Genomic DNA, 20864 nt, shown 5'->3' on the forward strand with positions numbered 1-20864 from the left:
ATCGACTGTCCTGGGCAAGTCATGGGCAAACATCAAACATCAGAACTTGTCAGATATAGGGGGGGGGGGGGGGGGGGGGGGAGCAACAAATTAACCCCCCAAAATAAGGTATCTAAGAACCACACAAGAACCAAATGGATGGAGAAATATTACAAATTTAACTCAACAATCACCATTCTCTATCAACAGTCAAAACTTCTACTCCCTCCGTTCCCAAATACTAATAAGTCTTTCTAGAGGTTCCACCAAGTGACTACATACGGAGCAAAATGAATGAATCCACCCTCTAAAATATGTCTACATACATCCGTATGTTGTATTTCATTTGAAATGTCTAAAAATACTTATATTTAGGAACAGAGGGAGTACATGACACAACCTCTCCTTTTGATTTAGCCCTAGATTGTCTATAAGCTAGAATTAGGCATGAATCATCATAAAGAGAGTTTTAAGACAACCTAACAAATGTTTGAATATTGTAGAACAAAAACATTTTGCATGTAAAGAATGGGGGCACAACACAACAGATGCATCATAATTAGCCAACACCTTAGCTTTTATTTAAGTGCACCTTCAACTCTCTTTTTCTATCACAAAGAGTATAACTAATTTTCAGAGAATATTTCCATGGTTACAAATATTCATATAGAACTAATTGTCAGTTAGAAGAACATATAACCATAGTTGGCAGTAAGAAACAAAATAACATTCAAATATGTCAATCAACAACAGTCACAACTAGCAGGAATCAAGTTGTAAATCATAGTTAAGTCATATAAACCCCGAAACATGAAACACAGAAAGCACTTGGATAAAAACAAACAGCATCAGGCTACACTTTCAATGGTAATTCAACGCTATAGCCCTAATTATTTAGAACTATATAAGTGCAATCACTGCTAATTCATGCAACTGCAATCACTGGCCGCCAAAAAATAGTTCATACAATTTCAGTAAGAAGCAATAATTCAGTTAATAGAGTGTAAAAACAACTCATTGGCTAAAATTTCTAGAGAAAAAAGGCCCCTCGTCGGCTGTTCCGTGGTATATGCTTAACCACTGCGGTTGCCTAACAATGTTATACATGTGACACATGTCCTGGGCACCCTGTGGCGCGTCCGGTCAGCCGACCTTCGAGGCCTTTTCTCGACTGGGTCAGGAAGAGATTCTTCTTAGTGCAAAATCGTGGGGGCTGTCTTCCCCCCACGAGACGAGTTTTTAAAAACAAATCATTGACTACACTCATCTGCGTGGAGGAGGGGAAGAAGTCGCAAGATCACCAAATCATATCATGAACCACCATAACATGAGCCACGACATGGAGGAGGGGAAGAAGTCGCAAGATCACCAAATCATATCATGAACCACCATAACATGAGCCACGACAGTTACCTAGAAGCAAACATTACCAACAAACCACAGGTATTGTAAATATCAACCTCCATTTAGGTGAAGTAGATGCAATTCGCATGGTCACGTTGTAATGGTAGAAGAAATTGCTTTAACTGTCAAATGATATGATATTACCCAATACGATATGAATTATAGAACTGAAAAATACTGATACCCAATTAAAAGGAGCATGATGATACCCAACATACAGACCAAAATATATTTATTAATTTGATCACCAAATACAATTTAAAAAGAAGTGTAACTTTGGTGGTATAGGACCATCAAAACATTGTGCTACCACTAGAAGTTCATTGCAAAAAGAAGAAAATACAAAATCCATATTAATTGTCACAGCTTTAATACAACTTTAGTACAAAGTTGTACCAAAGCTGCGACAATTAATTTAGATCAGAGGGAGTACTAAATTTCACGGACTAAAACACAAACAAAAGGTATGTAGGTACGTAACTTAAAGAAGGATATGAATGTAAAAACATTATGCTATGAGTAGAAGTTGAAGGTACCAAAAAGCCATAAAGCCCACACAACAATCAAACGAGATAAAATCCAGCCTAACATAAAAATTCCAACAGACGAATAGACCAATATAATACATCTACAGGATTACAGCAAATAGATGAACATAACTCTTGGTAGTACAAAAACTGTAGCTCAACTAATCTAACCTAGTTACTCCACACTACAAAATAATACACACAAAAAAAAAAGATTACATCAAGCTCTAGATCTTTATAAGTGTGACTACTAAACACCGTCAAAAGAAGATTTAAAGAAAGAATGGATCATCAACACTGCATAGAAACTGCAACTCGGGTGCTTTCTGTCTCAAAATATTATACTCTAACAATAGTGAACATTGCTTGCATCATAATTACAACACACAAGCTTCACGGATTACATGAAAGAAGAGAACAAACTATGGAGGAAAAAAGGTAAAACAGAAATAAAAGGTTATAATTGCTTATTCGTTATAGTATAACCGATGAATAATTGATAGCGTCCACATGTCAAAAGGAAAATACAGTATCCCGGAACTTTACTGATAATCATAGTCTACAACAAAACTAGGAGCAAATTTACAGCAAAGCTTCCAGCACAAAAGACTGCAATACTACTGAACTGTAAAACACTATGAGATACCATATAACTGATCATGAGTTACATGAGCAGGAGTTACATAGTAAGTCATAACTAGTTACAGCACAAAGGCTGGACCATTACACTCTAATCGATAATGACTTATAGTGAGAATTGATGGATAAATGCGTACATCTATGAACCTTAATACAAAACATATCTTTGTGCCAAAAAATAAAGCAAATTACAATAAGGCTTCCAACACAAAATACATGAAAGTAAGCAGGCCACTCTGAAACTCCTACAATTTCAAGATACCAGATGGGCTAGTCCAAAAGTCCAGTGCCTTGCAAGGGGGAAGACTGAACTAAGATCAAGAACTAAAAGCTACACAGTAATCCAAGTGGGAGCATATAAGCTACACCAAAAACTAAGAATGATGAGTAACAACATTCGCTCAGGACTAATGCCAACCCTAAGAGGACATAGCACGCATGAACTCCATTCTCTACATCATCAGCGAAAAAAACAGGTTAACGATCCGCCAAAATACAGAGCACAACCACGTACCCTAAACGAACAGCAAATTAACCATTCACTGGGAAATCTCACACCTACATCTACAGGACAGGAGATCTACAAAATTTAACAGCTACATCAAAAGAGAAAAAGTGGGCAGCCACAACCCACAAGACAGAAACTCAATAGAGAGCTCGACAGCTCCGAAGGAAAAAGTCCTTAGGCAGAGGATGAGAGAGAGCTTGTTGTTGCTGGGCCACTCAGGGTCATGTGGATAGACTATCAAAACTTAAGCTTGTTAAACTGAGGGATTGAGGCCAGTTCCTACAAATTGACATATGTTTATTGGGCATAACTAAACCAGTTTTAATACATGTACCTAGTATAGACCACATATAAAATTTGGGTGTAGAGAAGTACTACTTTCAAAACAAATTGGAAATATACTCAAGTCAAGGAATCTCTTTTGCAAAATACCACCTTTAAACAACAATGTCTCTTGCATAAACTGTAAACAACACAATCTCCAGTGATTTATTTATGCTGCCACGGACGAATACGCGATACCCTAAGTGAAATTTTAGGGGAAAGAAGAGTGAATCAAGTAAAATTACCTGTGTGCAGCTTGCAGGGATTCAGGGAGAAGGGCAGAGGATCAGATTCAGAGAAAGAGCTGCGCCGCCGGCTTGCCGCTGCTAACTGCGTGCGGTTGTGTGGCGCGGGGTCGTGGGTCGGCTGACTTGACGTCGTCGTGTTGCTTTGTGCCGGTGGGAAGGCCGGCGGTGGACGGCGGCCGATGTGTGCCGCTGGCCGGCGGCTGTTGTGCCCTCTGTGACGGTCTGTCGGGGGCGGCGGCGGTGGCTGCGTGCTTCTTCCTTTCTTTTTCTTTTTCTGAGAAAAACGAGGGCTGCTGCGTGCGCAGGAGTAGTTTTTATGGGAGGTGCTTATGTAGGAAATTCCTTTTCTTCTTCTTCTTCTTCTTATCTACTAGGAAATTAGGAAATTACTTAATTGACGTCGTTGCCTCAAAGTTGTTCTTGAGGCCCAAGCTCATGATGGTATCTCGTACTCCTGGAGGAGTATCTTACATGGGCTGCAACTGATCAAAGATGGATACATATGGAGAATTGGAAATGGAACACAGGTGCGTATCTGGAATGACCCTTGGATACCAAGGTCTTGGTCACGGCGTGTCATCACCCCGAGAGGTGCAAACATGTTAACTCATGTGACTGAACTTATGTGCCCAATTTCCGGAACTTGGGATGAACAGCTTGTGAGGGATATTTTCTATGCCGAAGATGCCCAACGGATACTCCAGATTCCGCTAAGGGATGGTGTGGACGACTTCATAGCTTGGCATTATGATAGCAAAGGAAATCACTCCGTGAAAAGTGCATATAAGCTGCAGGTTGAGTTGAGCAAGCACGCGGGCAACGGATCGACCGGTACGAGTACAAGCGCAGGGGGACAACTTGAGCGCACGGCTGATCAGACTTGGAAACGCATCTGGAAATTACCTTGCCCAGCCAAGCTGTAGATGTTTGTATGGCGGTTGAGACATGAAGCTCTTGCCCTCTGTCAAAACCTGGAGAGGAGAGGAGTTAAGTTGGAGAAGTCCTGTTGTTTCTTCTGCGGTCACGGGAAAGAAGATGGAGGACACCTGTTCATAAAATGCAAATGGGCCAAAGAAATTTGGCGTGGTCTAGGCCTGGAGAGCGAGCGCATGCGGTTGGAAAAGATCACGAGTGTGCATGAGATGCTCGACCAGCTCTGGGAGCTTAATGAGAACCAACGGGTCCTGATCATTGTATTCTGGTGGCAATGGTGGAACCAACGCAATAATGTACGTGATGGGCATCTACCGCTGCAAGCTCCGGAGATTATAAGGCGCATTAGAAGCACTGCCTTGGAGTATGAACAAGTGTTCGCTCCAGGAAATCGGAACATGCCCGTGGCCAAATGGGAACCGCCTGAATCTGATACGTTGAAGTTCAACCTAGATGGGGCTTTTACTGCGGGGCAGTCCATGATTGGATGGGGTGTTATGGCTCGAGGTGTTGATGGCCAAGTGGTGGTCGCTCGTGCCGGGCGCCAAGACCAAGTAACAGACGCCTTTGGGGCTGAGATCAACGCGCTGGCAGCGGCCATTTCAACTGCGACGGAGCTGGGTGCCACGCGAGTCGCCTTTGAAACGGATTCGCAGCTACTTGTTGATGCCATGAACATGAGGATAGCTGATTCCTTCCCATATGCTGCGATCATCGAGGACCTGAAGTTCCAAATTAAAATGTAGTTCGCCAAATATAGTGTGACCCATTGTAGGCGCTCGGCCAACTCTGTAGCTCATGAGTTAGCTCAAATAGGTCGAATGTGCTTACCTAGCGTTTGTATGGAGCGGGACTCCTTTGTACCGCCCGCTGTGGCTGTCTGCGTCTCCGGGGATATGCCCGGGCGCCGTTAATTTATAAAGCTATGCTTTGCCTTCAAAAAGAAAGTTGTCGACCAACCGCATAAACGCATAGGAACGAGCGAGCCAAGAAGGTAGTGGGCCGGCCCATTCAGCCGGCTTAGCGTAGGTTTTTCGGTAGTTTTGGAAATCTTCTGGAAGGTTTCTAAAATGGCTTTCTTCTAGGAGAAGAAAGAAAGGCGATCTCGCCTCCAACCGCCGTCGTCCTCCGGCGGCTTCCCTCCGCTGAAGACCTCGGTCCTCGGTGGTGAGGGAGGTCGCCGGATTTATGCGTGTGTATTGTTTTACGCATTAGGCTTTTAGGGTTTTGGGTTGTTCGTCATTTTTCCGTCGGCGATGACGACGGCGGTGCCGACTAATAAATCTTCAGATCCTTTCTCAACGAGGAAATCCATTTTAGGGGTGGATTTGGAAACCAGACTGTTCAAGCAAGGATGGTGCGATGACGGTGGCATCCTCGTGGTGCACCTGTGTCCTCAGGCTCCGTCGTTGCGACGGCGTTTGCTCCAGCACCGGCGCGGAGCTTGGGAGGTAGTCCAGGAGCGGATGCAGATTGTGGTCTGCATCGGCGACATCTGGAAGATGGTGGATCATGTGTTGGATTTGTGGCTCGTGGCAGGCATGTGTTGTTTCCTCCTCCAACGTCTTAGTTGGGCTGTGGTGCCGGATCTGAAGTTCGATGGCGTGTTCGGGGTGTTGCCCTGGTCTGGTTTGTTTAACGGCAATGGCTTCGCTTTTATTGGCGAGCCACCTTGAAGGTCCGCAAAGCTGCATATAAGCGATGAAGCCGCGTCGAGCTCGGGTATGGAGGTGATCCGTCATTTTTTTTCTTTGATGGCTGCTATGGTGGTGCCAGAGGCGTGACGAGCGTTGGTGTCAAGTTCAGAGGATTCTTTAGTCTTGTTTATAATTTTACTTCATGGCTAGTGTTCCTATGTACAAATACTAGTGTTCTGCTGGTCTTTTCATTTTTGTCAGGTCGGTACATATTTGGCTTGTACTTATGATCTTTACGATATAAATAAGACACATATTATCATGCAATGTTTTTTCTAAAATGACTTTACTGTTGCTCTCGCCTCAGTCTCAAAATAAGTGTCTCAACTTTGTACTAACTCTAGTACAGAGTTGCACTAAGTTGAGACAGTTATTTTAGGACCGAGGGAGTATTTTTAATTTTTTTATATTTTTATATTTACTTTTTAAGTTTATTTTTATTTTTCAAAATAAATTGCATTTCCGAAAAATATACAGAATTTTAAAAAACTTTCATGTTTTAAAAAAATGTTCAATTTTCAACAAATATACCATTTTTCAAAGTTGCCTCTCTTCATCAAACAATGTTTAGGGCCAGTCTTTTTGGGCAGCTTAAAAAAAGTTGCCTCTCTTCATCTTAAAAAAATAAGCCGCCCTCTAAAATTGTTGACAATTCTAAATTAGTTATCCCGTAACTACTCTATATAGGTAAGAGAGATTGGATGTGGAAAAAGCTGGGAAGGAGACGACTTATTTTTAAGTTGCAAAAAGAACTGGCCCTTAACTCCGTCACTGTTGATAGTTCTTGTATTCCTCTTTAACCATTTTAAAATGAGGTACAAGATACCAGATTTCAAAGCTTTGCAGTGCATGAAAAAAATGGGCATTTTCTTTTTTGGACCAGCTGATTCCTTACGTATAGATGTCGGTCCATCCCCCAAGGGTTCCTCCCCGGCCGCCGTCAACTAGATATTACGGTCCAGAAATAAGAAGAGCTTGTATAATAAACTTGTTTTTTGTAGCTGGTAGCTGAACATGCAGACAATACCTGAGAATCGCATGTACAAGAATCAATATCGGAAGGCATGCATCTGCAGCGCGCCGGCGCCTGCAATGTCCGCATCGGCGGCGCCAGACGAAAAACGTGCACTGTCGGCTGCGCTGTTGCTTCAACGGTGCCAGAACCAGGTGCAGAAGACAGAGGGTATACATAGTGAGAGGCGACGGGGCAAATTTTGCTAACCTAGCTCGGAGCTCTGAATCGTCCTGGTACATTCAGGTACAACAGGTGCTCTGTCCTCCGGCGAGTCAGCAGCCACCCGGAGGCACATACCACATGGTTAATTCGCACAGCTTCACGAGCCATATCGAGCTCGGCCGGGCCTTTGTGCCTGATTTGCTCCTCTTGTTGCGTCCGGTCGGTGACCGCCGATAGCGGTGGAGGTTGTCCCCTCCCGCATGGCTGCTAACGCTGCCGGTCCTTGTTCCCGGCTGCTTCCTCTCGGATCCGTCGGTCCCGCTTCAGACTCCATGGTGAGACGGCGATGGTGGCTCCAAGACCGTGGTGGCGCATGTTGGTGGGTGGCAAGTGTGGTGGAGCACGGCGGATCGGTCAGGGTGGTGGGTGTGTGGTGGACGGGAGAAACCCCTGCCGGCTTGGCCGGCACCGATGCGGCGACGCCCGTGGACGCCATCTTTCCTTCTTGAAGGGCGTCGGGTATCCCCCACCCATGCCTCTTCGCGTACCGGGGGAAACCCTAGGACCTGTCCAGGCAGCAGCGTCGTCATCGTCACGTTCCTTCCTGAAGGTGTTGCTTGGTATGCGGCGGTCCGAAGTGGTAGGAGTGCGGTGGAAATTTTCGGTGGGCGCAGTGGCTGTGGATCATCATTGTTTTCGTTGATCCGACTCTGCTGTCATTATTTTCTTTTTCTTCATTTTCTATTTCCTTTTGGGCGTGCTTGTGTTGTCTGCCTCATCAATGGATTCTCAGATTTATCGGGTGGTTGCTATATCTATATAGCGGAGCGAAAGCCTATTTCGAGAGAAATACAAAGATGGCTACCACTCTATGTCAAACTTTGGTTGTAACAGAATATTGTGAGGACATGTTCTTCTAAAAGAATAATCTGGGAACAAGTTTGATTATCTGGGAGTAACCTGTTGTTCTTGTAACAGAATATTGTGAGGACCCGTTGTTCTTGTAACAGAACATGATTAGAGTTGTTAAACTTGCAAAGATTGGACTTTTAACTGCACTGTTGCCATCAGTCTATTATATCAAACCACATCTATTAAACAAGTTTTTATGGAAGGGGAATGAAAACTTGGGGATATGAGGGGAATTGAGGGGATTTGATGGAAGGAAGGGATTCACCAAATCCTCCCGTATCCCTGCCTCCCAAAACCTCTCAAATCCCGGGAAACCAAAATTCTAAAGCAACAATTAATCATAATATAATCCCAATGTCCACCTACTTTAAATTCACAGTTCCAAGCAAGGTGCATACAAGTTCAGAGTTCACAGAAAACCAAGAGGATCATAGAAGTTCACTTTCACTAGCTGGTGCAATGGGAGTCTACCAAAATAAAGTACAAGTTGACTTGTGAGAATTCACAGAACCAAGAGGATCATACAAGTTCACTTGTCACTAGCTGACCAGCTGGTGCAATGAGAGTCTACCACAATAAAGTACCAAGTTGACTTCATAGCAAAAAATAGTGGGGAACGGCATCAGAAAGAGAGAGCACAGCATCTGGTACTGATTACTTCCTTTTGATCCATGGTTTCCTCTTGATCAATGAGACGTGTAGCAGAGACTACATGCCTAATTCCGACCGGTTTCATGCTCTTCCTGGGTGTTTTCTCAGTCTCAACCTCCACTGCTGTGATCCATAATGTATTATGGTGGTCACGGTGCTTGATTTGCAAACCTATATATACAAAGAACATTAGAGGTGATGGCAAGAACATTAGAGTTGATGGCATCTTTCATGAAATGCATGAGAGAGAGAGAGAGAGAGAGAGAGAGAGATTCACCTTGCACCACCCAAAACAAGATGGCACCCGAGTTGACATCTTTGCCAGCATAATCCAAACACATCCTTTCAGTCTTCCAATTTTCACTCTCCCATGAGAGTGGCAAAAATATTGGGATGTCTAGGTACACACAATGATCTTCATCGACTAGTTCATAAGCAGCAAGCCCTTTTCCTGAGCATGTGTAGATAAAACCATCCACAAATACACATTTGCCATTTAGAAAGCGGTATCTAGACATATCCCTTGGCAGGTATTTTCCCCATGGAGCCCAAGGCATAACAAGATGCCACTTCTTGGAATCCAGGTCAAAGTGAAAACAAGAACATGTGAGAGTATCACAGACTACAAAGGAATTATCACTCACTACTACATATCCGGACAGCGCAACCTTCCTGTCAAGAATATTAGAGTGATCTGTCATGCAGCGCACCCATGAGATGGATCCAGGAGGACAAACAAGGAAGGCCTTACGGTAAACTTGGAGAGTTTCAGTAAGAGCAAGAGTTGTCCTACCAACTTGGATAACCATGACAAAAGGATCAATAGGAGAAACAGGCCGCCGTGCTTGCAAATCTAAATGCTCACATCTGGTGTCCAGGTTAAGCACATCCATGCCATCTTTTAGGAACGAGACAGCATGTAGTTTTGAGTCAAGGAGAAAAAAATGCCTCGGACCACGATTATCTCCATGTACAATGTAATGTGGCTTGAGAGGGGTCGCTATTCCTAACCTTGAACTCAGATCTGGACTCAGATCCATGAGACTTGTTTTATAGATAAATGATTGTGAACCAGCTTGGCAGATGATAAACAAGAGCTCATTGTCCATATGTGGCTTCACATAGGGAGGAGGAGGACCTGGTGGTAGAAGATGCCTGCATGCAAGAAGCAAAATATGTGTGTCATGCACAAGAAACTTGAAATAAGATATCTAAGCTAAGCTCAAGCTTGCGGAACAAGACCTGCAAGGATCATGAAGCACTTTCTCTTCATGGACTTCCTCTGCATCATGAACTTCATGGACTTGATGACGCACCTTGTCATCCTTATACTCTCTAAGTGATTGATTGGTGGACACAAGATTAATATTAATTTGTAAGCAAGATGACCAACATGAATGAATGGATTAATGGTCAAAATAAATACATGGCTTTAGTGGACGGAGAAACTTACTGGAGAAAGGAGAATTCAAATTCATTGATGTCTTTCATGGGTAACATGTCCACCTGGCGGGAGGTGGAGTGCAGAACCTTGATATGGGAGGGGTCAGGACCAAGGTGGAAGGTGGTGATAATGGCGTGTAGGTGGTCTGGCCAGCATGGGAGCCCCACACTCATCAAGACAGAGCACATGACCCCAGAGCCCAGATGGGTGAGGAAGCCATGGGCTGTGCTTCTGTCAACATAAGGAAATATAATGTCCACAGGGGGATCCATCTTCAGACTTCCCTCTTCATATCTCAGCTTGTATGCATAGATGGCATCTTTGCGGAGCATGTAGATGGCATTGCTTTCTTGTGCATAGAGGCCACGGCCAAGGATAGGGACGTAGTCCTTGGCGTCTGAGGTTTGGGTTACCTTGGTCCAGCCCAAGTCAGTGGAGGAACAGTTGAAAGTGAAGAAAAGGCCGTTTTGGAGGGAGAGCAGGATGAGGGTGCCCCCCTCACGGCCATGGCCAGGGAGCACCGCGTAGCCCTGAAGGAAGTCAATGCCCCATATGCTGGGGCGGTAGGGCTCGAATTTGCAAAGTTGGACCAAGGGGATCCCGACCTGCTCCCAACGTTGTGCGGCTGCGCCCTCTTCCTCTTCAATGACCAGGCGTTGTACTCGGAGACTGAAACTCGTGGCAGAAGAGTAGGTAGCCGACACGGCCCATATGTGGCCGTCGGCCGAGATGGGCATGCACCGGCCACGCATGCTTGGATCCAGCGGGGGAAGCGCTACTTCGGCCGGCGGTTCCTCCTCGGCCGGCAGCAGCAGCTGCAGGCCGTCGGCTTGCGCATTCTCGACCAGCTGCAGGAGGCAGAGTGAGCGGCCGTCAGGAGCCAGGGTTGCGCTGGCGCTCGAGCTGCACCCCTGCCGCTTCTTGAGGTCGTGGAAGATCTCGAGCGTGTCGTCGCTCTGACCTGAGATTCGCCCGGATCTCGCTACGCGAAAACGGTGGACGCGTAGGGCGCCGCTCTTGACGCCGACGAGCAGCGACCAGGCGGGGCTCTCGTCGGCGTCGGAGGGAATGTCGACGAAATCATTGCCGAATTTGACCTCAATGAAGGGGTCGGAGGGGCCAGGATAGGAGCGCTCCCTCTCCTCCGCCCCCGCCATCGTCCCCTCCCCTTTGCTCTCCTCAGCCGCCGCCATCTTTGGGTTAGGGTTAGGGATTTGGGGACGAGTGGGGCGACTAAATCCAGGGTGCTCGAAACACGGGTGTTTGCTTCTTTTTTTTTTTAGGATCGACACGGGTGTTTGCTTGGTGCTGCAGTATGAACCGTGCCACCACCAGCCACACCAGTTGGGCCGGCCCAACTTTTGCTGCTGGATTTTAGGGCAACTGGGCTCCGGCCATGTCCGTTTAGGGGTAAACGGACACAAAACACGGCCCAATGCGTGGGAACAAAAGGGGACAAATGTCAATTTTCGGACCGCTTTTGACCCATTTCCCGCCTAACTTTGGGCCGTCTTTGCGTCCAAACGGACACGCGCGAACGGGTGCGGCGTGTGCCCTTGTCCTCTCCTGGCCCGCCCGTCAAGGACACAACGCCCCTTTTTCTATCCTCTCATATGCCTCCCTCCCCGCCCCACTTTTCCCTGTCGTAGCCACCACCGTCGTCATTCTTCTTGGTCACGTCGTTGTCCAGCACGGTCGCGCGCTCCCGTGCCTACCCTTGTCACAGCCCCATCGGACCCCCGAGCTGTCCAACCCCGGGAGCCTGATTTACGTGCATCCGGCAGATTCGGAGCGGAGGCTGGATTTGAGTGCACCCAGCCGCCGGAGGCTGCCCCGTGCCATGGATTGGCTGGGTACCGGACCGCATGCAGGTATTGACTCCGCCTCTAGCCGCTCAGATCTACTCCGTCGCCGGTTCGCCGACAAATAAACTCGTCGTCTGGGCTCGGTGCAAGCCCAAAGGCTCGTCGGCACACCGTTGCCGCTTATAAAGTGCGACAACTATCCGCAGAAGGTTGTGCGCCATGTGTCTACAATGTAGGAACATCCCGGATGGGTGTTCATCAAGTGCAAAAACGATAGGGTATGTGCTAGTTTTAGCTTTGGTTGTGCTCCCGGATTCGGCGCATTTTCGATAGCTCTTTGCTTATACTTACACTTTTGTGTAGGATGGATGCAAATTTTGATATTGTGAAGAACAATACATCGATCTATTGATAGAACAAAATTTGATAGATGTCTGTTGTGACGCCCCCGCCTCGATTGTGCACTAATCTATAACACCCCTGTGTAATGAGCTATAGTGATCTTCAAATTAATGCTAAGCTACTCTATTTTGAAAAGAATGATCATAGTGAAATCATATCTCATTTCTAACTCCTTCATTGAATTCAAATTCAATTTGCAAGTGAAATATGAAGTTGCACAAAAGTTGCTGCAAAATAGTTCATCATTTAGCCAAAATTCCATAACAAATGATTATTAAGGAAAACAACATCACCTCCAAGCCAAGATGGACTATAGCAATTAAAACAGTGCCATTTCAGCATTTTAAAATGCTTTTTTATTTATGCAAAATCCAAATGGATTCAGTTGTCCCTCAAACTTTTTGTGGCAGTGCCAAATACTACAAAGAAATTAAGTGGCCTAGTCCCACCTTTTTTTTCAAAGTCTTCTGGTAGCCCAAACCTTTCCCTAGTTGTCTCTGTTTTAAATATAAAGGGAAAAGCAGAAAATCATAAAAGAGAAAGGGCCTACCTGGCCTCTAGCCTAAGGCACGGCGCAGCCCAGCCCACCATGCGCCCCTGTCTCCCTCCACCTCTGTTCACGGGGCGTCGTGGACGTCGTGCGGCCGCACATGGCCAGGATGGCCACGTGCCGGCCATCTGTTGTTGTCTCGCGCGGCTATGGTCGCTAGTGACGCCACCTGCCAACCCTAGACCGCCTACTACCCCTTCACGCCGCCCCCACGCTCTTTCTTCTCTTCCCCCCGAGCTTGCCCACCACTGTCGTCGCCTTGGCCTCGCCGCCCACGTAGCCACCGGCCGCCCTACACCGCACTGCCATGCCCACAAGCTTTGTTGTTGACTGCTACGCCTTCCTCGCCCACGAGCCCAAGCCGAACGCATCTGCATCATCGAGTTTGAGTCATCTTCATCCTCTGCATCGCTGGAACTCGCCGCCGTCTCGCTCCACCATACCTCCCCCGAGCCCGCTGCCCTCCCCGTCCGGCTCCCTGTAAGCTTCTCGCCAGCCCCCTCTGCTCCCCCCTTATTTCTAGCCCGTAGTTGATGTACGCTGTCGTGCCGTAGCCGTGCTCCCGCCTGCGCTCATCGCACCGTGGCCAAGCTCACTCCCCGTGCGTGAATGACACTCGTCCGCGCCCCGTGCTCGCCTCGTCGTCCTCCTGCGTGCACCACTAATAACCCACAAGTATAGGGGATCGCAACAGTTTTCAAGGGTAGACTGTTCAACCCAAATTTATTGATTCGACACAAGGGGAGCCAAAGAATATTCACGAGTATTAGCAGCCGAATTGTTAATTCAACCACACTGGAAAGACTTAATATTTGCAGCAAAGTATTTAGTAGAGAAGTAGCGTGGAAGTAACGGTAACAGTGGAAAAAGTAACAGTAGCAGTTTGTAGTGATTGTAACAGCAGCAACGGCAAAGTAACTTAGCAAAGATCAATATGTGAAAAGCTCGTAGGCAATGGATCGGCAATGATAATTGTATTGGATGATATTCATCATGTAGCAGTCATAACCTAGGGTGACACAGAACTAGCTCCAATTCATCAATATAATGTAGGCATATATTCTGTATATAGTAAGACGTGCTTATGGAAAACAACTTGCATGACATCTTTTGTCCTACCCTCCCGTGGCAGCGGGATCCTAATGAAAACTAAGGGATATTAAGGCCTCCTTTTAATAGAGAACCAGAACAAAGCATTAGCACTTAGCGAATACATGAACTCCTCAAACTACGGTAATCACCGGAAAGAATCCCAATTATTGTCACCTTGGGGTATGCGGATCATAATTCGTAATAGGTGTCTACAACTTGAAAGATAGGATCAAGAACACAAATATATTCATGAAAATGTAATAGGTTCAGATCTGAAATCATGGCACTTGGGCCCTAGTGACAAGCATTAAGCATAGCAAAGTCATAGCAACATCAATCTTAGAACATAGTGGATACTAGGGATCAAACCCTAACAAAACTAACTCGATTACATAATAAATCGCATCCAACCCATCACCGTCCAGCAAGCCTATGATGGAATTACTCACGCACGGCAGTGAGCATCATGAAATTGGTGGAGGAAGGTTGGTGATGAATCCCCCCTCTCCGGTGCCCCGAATGGACTCCAGATCAACCCTCCCGATGAAGAACAGGAGGTGGCAGCGGCTCCGTATCATAAAATGCAATGAATCCCTCTCTCTGATTTTTTTTCTCCCCGAATAGGGTCATATAGAGTTGGAGTTAGGGTCGGAGGAGGTCCAGGGGGCCCACAAGCCCTCTAGGTGCGCCCCAAGGGGGGCGCCGCCAGGCTTGTGGCCTCTGGGTGGACCCCCTCTAGTTAATTCTTGCACCAATATTTTTTATATATTCCTTCAATTTTTAGGTCAATTCGAGAACTTTTATTTCTGCACAAAAATAACACCATGGCAATTCTGCTGAAAACAATGTCAGTTCGGGTTATTTCCATTCAAATCATGCAAATTAGAGTCCAACAAGGGCAAAAGAGTTTGGAAAAGTAGATACAATGGAGACGTATCAACTCCCCCAAGCTTAACCCATTGCTTGTCCTCAAGCAATTCAGTCAAGAAACTGAAAGTGACAAAGAAAAACTTTTACAAACTCTGTTTAATCTTGTTGTTGCAAATATGTCTAGTCAATATTCAGGTTTTCAGCAAAGATTACGAACTAATCATATTCACAATACCATTTAGGTCTCACATTTACTCATATCAATGGCACAATCAACTAGGGAGCAATAATAATAAATCTCAATGACAACACTTTTTCAAAACAATCATGATATGATATGACAAAATGGTATCTCGCTAGCCCTTTCTGAGACCGCAAAACATAAATGCAGAGCACCCCTGAAGATTAAAGACTGACTAGAAATTATAATTCATGGCAAAAGAGATCCAATCACACTCATACTCAACATCAATTAAAAACAAAGCATATAAATGACAGTGCTGCTCTCCAACTAGTGCTTTTTATAAGACGATGATGACTCAACAATAAAAGTAAATAAATATGCCCTTCACAGAGCGAAGCAGGGATTTGTAGAGGTGCCAGAGCTTGAGCTTTTAAAACAGAGATGAATATAATTTTGAGCGGTATGCTTTCATTGTCAACATAACAACCAAGAGATATCACTATCTTCCATGCTAGATACATTATAGGAGGTTCCCAAACAGAATGGTAAAGTTTTTACTCCCCCTCCACCAATGATACGTCCATTTTGCATCATGTTTTCCTACTGTTATTTATAATGTTTTTATGCATATTAATGCTTTATGAAGTAATTATAATGTCTATTCTCTCATAATATGCAAGGTTTGGACAACGAGGGAGAATGCCGGCAGTTGGAATTCTGGACCTGAAAAAGCTACGTCAAGTTACCTATTCTGCACATCTCCAAATGAGTTGAAAATTTACGGAGAATTGTTTTGGAATATATGAAGAATATTGGAGCAAACAACTACCAGAGGGGGCCCACAGCCCACCCGGGCGCGCTGGGGAGCCCAAGCGTGCCCTGGTGGGTTGTGCCCTCCTCGGCCCACCTCCGGTGCCCGTCTTCTGGTATATAAGTCATTTTTGAAGAAAATATGCCCTAGAGGCAATAGTAAACTTGTTATTTTATATTTCCTTATTCATGATAAACATTTATTATTCATGCTAGAATTGTGTTGATCAGAAACCTTAATATATGTGTGAATACATAAACAAACACCATGTTCCTAGTGAGCCTCTACTAGACTAGCTCATTGATCAAAGATGGTTAAGGTTTCCTAACCATGGACATGAATTGTCATTTGATAATGGGATTACATCATTGGGAGAATGATGTGATGGACAAGACCCATCCATTAGCTTAGCAGAATGATTTTTCAGTTTTATTGCTATTGCTTTCTTCATGTCAAATACATATTCCTTCGACTATGAGATTATGCAACTCCCGGATACTGGAGGAATGCCTTGTGTGCTATCAAACATCACAACGTAACTGGGTGATTATAAAGATGCTCTACAGGTATCTCTGAAGGTGTTTGTTGAGTTGGCATAGATCGAGATTAGGATTTGTTACTCCGAGTATCGGAGAAGTATCTCTGGGCCCTCTCGATAATACACATCACAAGCTTGCAAGCAAACGACTAAGGAGTTAGTCACGAGGTGATGTATTACAGAACGAGTAAAGAGACTTGCCAGTAACGAGATTGAACTAGGTATGAAGATACCGATGATCGAATATCGGGCAAGTAACATACCGATGGACAGAAGGAATTACGTATGTTGTCATAACGGTTCGACCGATAAAGATCTTCGTAGAATATGTAGGAGCCAATATTGGCATCCAGGTTCTGCTATTGTTTATTGACCGGAGAGGTGTCTTGGTCATGTCTACATAGTTCTCGAACCCGTAGGGTCCGCACGCTTAACGTTCTATGACAATATAGTATTATATGAGTTATGTGATTTGGTGACCGAATGCTGTTAGCAGTCCCGGATGAGATCACGAACATGACGAGGAGTCTCGAGATGGTCGAGAGGTAAAGATTGATATATAGGATGATGGTATTCAGACACCAAAAGTGTTTCGGGGGGTACCGGGTACTTATCGGGTCACCAGAAATTGCCCCGGGCATAAAAACCGAAGACAGAAACCGAACCCAAAAAGACCAAGACCGAACCCGAAAAGACCAAATTAGAAAAGACCGTATAAAAAACGGTCTGTGCAAATAGAAGACCGAACTAGTTTCAGTCTGATCGGCCATGCTTTGTTTAGGACCGAATAACCCGTATAGACCGATTAATAAAAGCCCATCCTAAGGCCCGTCCGGCCAAGCCCAATGGTCACGCACAACACCCAACTACAAAGTCTAGTACACGACCTCACATCCCGATTCATGGAAGCCACCGACAACAAATCTCTCGTTCTCCCACTGCTAACCCTAGCCGCCGCCTGCTGCTTGGCTCGATGCGCGCCGCGCACCCCAGAACAAAGACCGACGCCTGAGCGGCGGCCCTGGCCGGTGAAGAACAGCGCCCAAGCGGCAGCCCTAGCAGGTGAAGACGGGCGCTGCGAGCGGCGGCCCTGACCGTGAACACTGTCGCCTCGCGCCGCCGCCAACCTCAACCTCCCGTCGGTCGCTCTACCGCCTCGCAGCTGTTCTCCGCCGGTGCTCCACCTCCCGACAACCAGTTCAACCACCGCAGTACGTCACGACTCACCACTACCCGTCCTCTTCCAGGACACTCACAGCTGAAGGTGGGCTACGCCATCTCTCTGTAAACCTGTGATTCCAACGAAAATAAGCACTCCTGCAGAATGTATTTTGTAGGCAATACATGCCCTTGCTTTGTGTCAAATGTTAGCACTTGGGGACAACAAATAGAACACTGTATTTGTGCTTGTTTTGTGTCAAATGTTAGCAGCTTCAATACTTTAGTACTGCATACATAGTAATGCATTTGTGCTTGTTTCCTGAAAAAATATATATACATGGTGTATATTTATGTTGTGATTTGATCAGGTCAATGTTGTTTGACAAACCAATGTCCTCTTTTTTTAGATGTTTTCTGAACATGATGAGGAACTAAATGAGAATGAAGATGCACTTATGAGTGTAGAGGCAGAGGCGGATGAAGAAGCAGCAGCTGCAGAAGCAGGAGATGAATCCATTTTGCGTAGTATTATTGAAGATGAAGATGTTGAACCAACAATCGTCGAGGATGCCAATCTAGAAGCTGCTCAAGATGACAAGCCAAAAGGACGGAGGCAGATGGCGTCAAGATCACTAATCTGGGAGCATTTCACCAAAGTTTTTGATGATTAGGCGTTAGTGAAGGAAGGAAAGTGCAAGTATTATGACCGACCAATTCAAGCTACTACATCATGCAATGGGACAACAGCAATGCGTAGGCACTTCGATATATGCAAGCGCAATCCGAGTAGGAAGATGGATCCAAATCAGACCACTTTGCAAGCAACCCCGGGAAATGGCATCAACACTTGGAGATATGATGCAGAGGCAGTTAGGAAGGCATTTGTTGTAATGGTCATAGAAGATGAGCTGCCTTTTGCATTTGGTGAGAAATCTGGATTCAGAAAGTTCATTTCAGTTGCTTGCCCCCGCTTTAGTCCACCATTAAGAAGAACTTGTACCAGGGACACTGTCAAGATCTATCTAGATGGGAAGGCGAAGTTGAAAAGGTTTTTCAAAGAGAATTGTGGAAGTGTTGCGTAACTACGGATTGCTGTACTTCCGATGTCTACTATGAAACCTTCTTCTTGTAGACGTTGTTGGGCCTCCAAGTGCAGAGGTTTGTAGGACAGTAGCAAATTTCCCTCAAGTGGATGACCTAAGGTTTATCAATCTGTGGGAGGCATAGGATGAAGATGGTCTCTCTCAAGCAACCCTGCAAGCAAATAACAAAGAGTCTCTTGTGTCCCCAACACACCCAATACAATGGTAAACTGTATAGGTGCACTAGTCCGGCGAAGAGATGGTGATACAAGTGCAATATGGATGGTAGATATAGGTATTTTTAATCTGAAAATATAAAAACAGCAAGGTAACTAATGATAAAAGTGAGCACAAATGGTATTGCAATGCGTCGAAACAAGGCCTAAGGTTCATACTTTCACTAGTGCAAGTTCTCCCAACAATAATAACATAATTGGATCATATAACTATCCCTCAACATGCAACAAAGAGTCACTCCAAAGTCACTAATAGAGGAGAACAAACAAAGAGATTATTGTAGGGTACGAAACCACCTCAAAGTTATTCTTTCGGATCGATCTATCATAGAGTCCATACTAGAATAACACCTTAAGACACAAATCAACCAAAACCCTAATGTCACCTAGATACTCCAATGTCACCTCAAGTATCCATGGGTATGATTATATGATATGCATCAAACAATCTCAGATTCATCTATTCAACCAACACATAGAACTTCAAAGAGTGCCCCAAAGTTTCTACCGAAGAGTCAAGACGAAAATGTGTGCCAACCCCTATGCATAAGTTCACGAGTGGAACCCGCAAGTTGATCACCAAAACATACATCAAGTGGATCACGTGAATATCCCATTGTCACCAGAGATAAGCACATGCAAGACATCAAGTGTTCTCAAATCCTTAAAGACTCAATCCAATAAGATAACTTCAAAGGGAAAACTCAGTCCATCACAAGAGAGTAGAGGGGGAGGAACATCATAAGATCCAACTATAATAGCAAAGCTCGCGGTACATCAAGATCGTACTATCTCAAGAACACGAGAGAGAGAGAGAGAGAGATCAAACGCATAGCTAATGGTACATACCCTCAGCCCCGAGGGTGAACTACTCCCTCCTCATAATGGAGAGCGTCGGGATGATGGAGATGGCCATCGGTGAGGGATCCCCCCTCCGGCAGGGTGCCGGAACGGGTCTAGATTGGTTTTCGGTGGACTCAGAGGCTTGCGGCGGCGGAACTCCCGATCTAGGTTTCTTTCTAGAAGTTTGGGTATATATAAGAGGTTTTGGCGTCGAGAACAAGTCAGGGGGGTCTCCGGGCTGTCCACGAGGCAGGGAGGTGCGCCAAGGGGGGTGGGCGCGCCCCCACTCTCGTGGGCAGCCTGAGACTCTTCTGGCCCAACTCTTTGACTCCGTGGCCCTCTGGTCCAAAAAATAAGCTCCATCAATTTTCAAGTCAATTGGAATCCGTTTGGTTTTCCTTTTCTGCGATACTCAAATACAAGGAAAAACAGAAACTGGCACTGGGCTCTAGGTTAATAGGTTAGTCCAAAAAAATCATATAATATAGCATATAAATGCATATAAAACATCCTAGAAGGATAATATAATCGCATGAATACTTCATAAATTGTAGATACGTTGGAGATGTATCAACTTCTCAGCAGCAAGACGACTATATGGTAGTGACTGCACACTTTATTGACGAAGACTGGAAATATCATAAGAAGATTATCGATTTCATTATGGTGAAGGGCCACAAGGGGAAGGATCTTGGGAAGAACTTGCAGAGATGCTTGATGGAATGGGGGTTAGAGAGAGTTATGACAATCACCATGGATAATGCAAGCAATAATGATGGCTGCATTGTTCACTTGAGAAAGTGCTTGGTTGACGCTAAAACTAGCATAGCTGTTGGAAAGTTTCTGC

The 20864-nt window shown here is 45.3% G+C and overlaps 1 pseudogene; it reads right to left on the reverse strand.

The window, feature by feature from the left end:
- Positions 1–8776: 8776 nt before the first annotated feature.
- Positions 8777–11718, reverse strand: LOC125539849 (annotated as a pseudogene).
- Positions 11719–20864: the final 9146 nt, after the last annotated feature.

The sequence above is a fragment of the Triticum urartu genome, chromosome 2, assembly GCF_003073215.2.
Source record: "Triticum urartu cultivar G1812 chromosome 2, Tu2.1, whole genome shotgun sequence".
Classification (NCBI taxonomy): Eukaryota; Viridiplantae; Streptophyta; class Magnoliopsida; order Poales; family Poaceae; genus Triticum; species Triticum urartu.